Genomic DNA, 5,346 nt, shown 5'->3' with positions numbered 1-5,346 from the left:
TAAAAAGTTATATCATTTAATTTGAATAATTAATATTGAGTTTAAACTACATCTTATAAAAATGTGATTAATATGCTTATTTTATAATTTAAATGAGAAATAATTAATTCAACTTAGCAATATGTTGATAAATGATGTTCCTAAATATTTTAAGAGAGTATATTTGATTTTAAAATTACTCTACTTTCTAATTTTATCAAAATATCTATTCATATCTATCCATATTCTTTTATAAAATCCTAATTTTAACCCTAATATCACAAATCCCTAATTTGTATACTAAATCCCTAAATCTACAATCAGAAAGGGAAAGAAAGGGAACGGGGAGCTCGAGGGGGAAACAGAAGGGAAGAAAGAAGGAATCGAAGAACAGAGGGAGAGGGTGAGGGAACAGAGGAAGAAGAGAGGAAGGAGGATCACTGCGCCGTGCTGCTCCCTGCGCCGGTTGCCGTCGCTGTCGCCAGAGCCAGAGGACAGAGAGAGAACGCTCGCAAGGGAGAGGACAAACGCGAGGAGAAGGAGAGCTCGTGCACGAAGGACAGCGCCGCCACTCCGTCGCCGTGCAGCTGTTGCTGCCACCCCGTCACCATCGTTGTCGCGGCTGGAAGCATAAAGTTCGAACAGAGGGGGGAGAAACCGCGAGTGAAGGGTGACGCTGGCCCTCTGTCGCTGCTGCTATCACCAAGCATCATTGTCGTTGCCGCCAAAGGCCAAGGCCTTATCGTTGTCATCGATTCTGCCTGGAGCCACCACCCACTTGTCACAGCGAGTTAGTTACTCTGCCACCGCTGAATTTGTCGTGTTGAGACTGAAACTGCCACCTTGACTCTGGTTTGACCTTTTTCTTAAATATGACCCATTTACACGTTTTATTATCACTGCCATGCTTGTTCTGAGTTGATTCTGGTATATGTCTTGTCTTGAAATCCCCAGGGCTGTAATTGTTCTTAATTCCCATCCAATTTGAATTCCCTATTTCGCTGTAACTATCATTATTGTTGTGGAATTGTCGCCGTTGCGAGCATGATTAGAGATAGTGCCAGATTCGGATTTGCGTGGGAATTACCACTGCTGTGAGTCAAAAGGAAAAGCCGCTCCCAGCGTTTAATCTAACGAGTTTCGACATCGAGGTAGGGGGTTTAAAACGATTTCAATTTAAGAATGCCTACAAGGTTTATTGAATAACTGCAAATAGATTTAATAGCTGTGAGTAATTGATTGATTATGTGAATATTGAATTGTGGCTGAAATTGTGATTGGAATGGTTGAGATTGTGATTTGGAATTGTTGGTTAGTGATATTGATTGATTATGTGGATTGGGAATTGTTTGATGACTAATTGTTGAGAATTTCTGAATTTTAATGGATAATGTTGGATTTGTTGTCGCTGAGCTGTTATTTGGTATATTGTAATGTTAATGAACTTGGTTGGTGGTTGATTTGGAATTGGTTTTGAGGGGTATTGAAGGGTTGGATTTTGAATACAAAATGGTTTACTGAAAATCAGGTTCTCTTGAAATTAAACAGCAACTTTGAAAGTGAATCAGTGGCTCTATAGTGACTGAAATGATGAGAATTTAAATGTTAAGTAAATTATATTAAGTGTGATTGTTGAGATTTAATTTTGAAGGTTTCATATTAACTGGAACATTAGTTATGATTTTTCAAAGTTAAGTCGTGAATCTGATTTTCTGCACTACTTTAAATGAAATTAGAAACTTTGAAAATCTATAACTAATTCTATGATGATCGGATTTGTGTGGGACTAAGTTTGGATTAAGCTTGTGAATATAGGGAGTTGGACTGGTGAATTTGAGACTTTTTCATTAAGTTTATGATTTATGGTAAATTTTTGAATTATGGATGTCAAATCTGGTTTTTCTGCAGAACGTTTAACACAGCAGCAACTTGTTTCTTCTATCGGAAATTTTCCAGTTTGAATTTTGAAATGGAACCAATTTTAAATAAAAATTTATCCTATTATTTTAATTCTGTAAAATTTTAGAACAATTGGACTTGTAGTTTTAAATATATGAATTTTTGAAGGATGATGCATTATGCAGAAAAAACCAGATTCTGTTTTCTTAAATTAGTAACTTTGGGAGTTTATAACTTTTGATCCTGGATAGATATTGAGATGCAACCAATTGGAGGTGAAAATTAAGTATGTTTAGCATATGTGATTTAAATTTCAGGGTTTTCCATGTTTTAATAAGTGAGTTATGGGACTAGGAAGAGGTTGTGTTCAATGATTTGTAAAACAGAATTCTGCAGAGAATTATCTAACTTCGAAGCTACGTTACTTCTTCATTAAAAATGGTATGACCATGGAACTAATTGAGAAAGAAATTTGCATGAGTTATGTTTAACCACATTAATTTTGAAGTTAGTTGGATTTAATTTGGATTTTATATGAAATTTCGAATGTTGTATGCCGCTGCTGTCTTCTGGTTTTAAAACACTGCAGAGCAGTCATGGTTTTGCTTATATTCCTGAAGCTAGAGTCAGCGAAAAATTATGATTTTTGGTTTAATAGAAAGCTTAATCCGAGATGGTCATATGGATATAAAGTTTTCATGATTCCGAATTCATTTGATATTTTAAAAACAAAATGGAAATCAGGCTGCCAAGTTGTGTTGGCAATTATTTTGGATATGGAATTTAAGAAATAGATTTTCTATACTATTATCAAATGTTTTTTGAGAATATATATTGTTGTGGCAACTACTGAAAGAGGCTGATGAAATGTTGAGAAAGAAGGAACCCGTAAGGGTGGCTAAGTCCTATTTTTAAAGGAGATTATGTCGAAATTTTTATAAAAGCAAAAGGACTTAATCAAAATGAATACTTGAAACTTATTTAACGATAATAACTTTACTGATTCTTTTGAGAAAATATATTTGGTTTATAAAGTTGTTAGCAAGGACGTGGGTTTTGTCCCGCTTGCATATTTACAATTACAAAAGAGTAAAGAGATAAAGAGAAAAAGAGTAATATAGATACAAATGAAAGAGTAATCAGAGAAAATTAAAGAGATACAGAGAACAGAGCAACTAGAGTAGAGTAAAGAGATGCAGAGAAAAGAGAAACCAGAGCAGAGTAAACAGATATTTGTATATATATATTAGTTGCTTGATGCAACCCAGAGTTATATTTATATATATTAGTTGCTTAATGCAACCCAAAGCTTCTGTAGAGAAACTAAGTTACCTACAGCCATTTTCTGCTTCCCCAGAGCAGAGCAGAGTATATATATATTTTCCTGCAGTAAGCAGAGGCTGTCTCAAATGAGCGGCTATTATTATATACACATTTATTTAGGAACGGAAAATCGTATCCGGGAAAATCGGGACTACTCGTGACCGGATAAATGTCGGGATTGCGGGCAGCCAACCGACACATGAGCTCATGGCCTGCACTAGGACTAGACATTCATCATATGCATCTATGTGACATTGTTTGGGTGTGTATATTGTAATTGGTTTGCCTAAGTGAATAATTCTGTTTAATTGCTAATTGCTATACTTGATGTAATTGCTCTTGATTGTGTTTGAACCTCATTACTTGTGTTTGTAACTGATTATTTGGATTGTGGTGATTGGATGTTGATTGAGTTGTTTGGGCCTAAGGCCGTGACTGGTACGTTTGAGGTCTAGTTCTGTATAAAGTATCTAACTGGTTCAGCATAGACTTAATGAACCTATGCTTGGAGCAGGATGATCATTTATACCGCGTAGGTAACTTCTTTTATGTTATGGTCTAGTAAAGTATGAAAAATCAAACTGGTTCAGCATAGACTTAATGAACCTATGCTTGGAACAGGTTGGTCATTCATACAGTCTAGGAAACTTTTAAGAGTTTTATAAAGAAAATATGGGTCTAGGATTTTGAAGAATTAACTAATGCTTTTAAAAAAAGGGTTAATTTTCTTTTAGATGTCTCTGAATGAAATTAACTATTTGCGCTTTATTCTTTACTTTCACGGCATTCTCGACCTCTACTGAGAAGATGTGGTTTGGTTCTCACCCCCAAATTTTCCACCCCTTCAGTGACACAGTTTGAAGACGCAATTTGAAGCTGCGAGCGATTAGTAGGTTTTCTTTATGGTTTTAATTGCTTTCATAGAGTCCCCTCGCCATTATCCCTTGATATTTTACTTTAACAGATGGATAGGTGTTGTATTTGAGTTTATATGACTTCTTATGTATAAGAATTACTATTAATAATACTTATATGATTGTTATTATTATTTGCAATGCTTATCTTTGATACATGTCTTGAATGAATAAAAACAAAATTTTCTGGCATTTTCTTAAAACTGAAACGCGAAATCGATACAAAGGCTCAGTAATTAAGTAGTTAATATTAGAAAAGGTCACGTAACGTTCTTTCTAGTAGAAATACCCCGACTTAAGCAAGGTATTTTACTGGACGGGACGTTACACTATGCGCCTCGGGCATGGGTTGTGGCAGTCTTCCACTTGTCTGAGGTAGCAGTGCTGGCGTAGGGGCCAAGGCTGTCTCCCGCCTATATTGAGATGTGAGGGTTGTGGCAATCTCCTGCTCGCATAGCCTTTCTACTGCCAGAGTGAACTCGGGCACTATAACCCAAAAGAGTGTGCCGGGCACTATAACTCGCAGGGCACAAGATAAAGTAAGAGTTAGCAGGGCACTATATCCCTGGTCGTGGTAGAAAGGCGACATCTCGGGGATGTGTCGGGTTGGTATTTTGAACCGACAAGTGAAATCACAATCCAAATAGGATAGAGATTCATCATACGCATATTTTACATGCTTGTTTTCTTTGATTACTTGAGTTATTTCTATTTGAATAATATGTCTAAATGCTAGTTGGTTTACGTGTTATACATGAATATTAATTGTGCTTTACCTGTCTGCATTAAATGTGTTTCATTGGCGTTGAGGAGGATCGGAAGGCGGTGGCAATGGGATCGCACGGAGGTTAGGTTGGCGAAGGCTGTGGGATACAGCGGTGTGATTGGTATTAGTTAGAAATTCCCTAAGTTTAGATAAACCTTTTTATGGTGTTTAGTTTAAGTTAATTATTTTTGTTAAGCTTGAATATCTATTTGTCATGAAGTTCTAGGATTGCCTCTGGCGTTCCAGAACCTTATATCTTATATATTGGGCACTGTTACCTTACTGAGAACCTTTGGTTCTCATACCATATGTTGTTATTTTTCAGATGCAGGTCGCAACCCACCTTGGTGAGTTTGCGGATGGTGACAGAGTGGAAGATCTTTTGTTATCCTGTATTTTGGTTATTATGCTGTGGTTCTCTCAATTTAGTTATTATACTCTGTTGCCTTAGAGGCTTACTTTGAG

General features: G+C 36.3%; 1 long non-coding RNA gene across 1 annotated transcript; it reads left to right on the top strand.

The window, feature by feature from the left end:
- On the top strand, positions 232 to 4,292 carry LOC110272194. Its single transcript, XR_002363136.1, has 2 exons — positions 232 to 1,130; positions 4,050 to 4,292. It is a non-coding gene; the product is annotated as an uncharacterized LOC110272194 (long non-coding RNA).

The sequence above is a fragment of the Arachis ipaensis genome, chromosome B05 (assembly GCF_000816755.2).
Source record: "Arachis ipaensis cultivar K30076 chromosome B05, Araip1.1, whole genome shotgun sequence".
NCBI classification, from domain to species: domain Eukaryota; kingdom Viridiplantae; phylum Streptophyta; class Magnoliopsida; order Fabales; family Fabaceae; genus Arachis; species Arachis ipaensis.
This window is presented reverse-complemented; position numbering and strand designations above follow the sequence as displayed.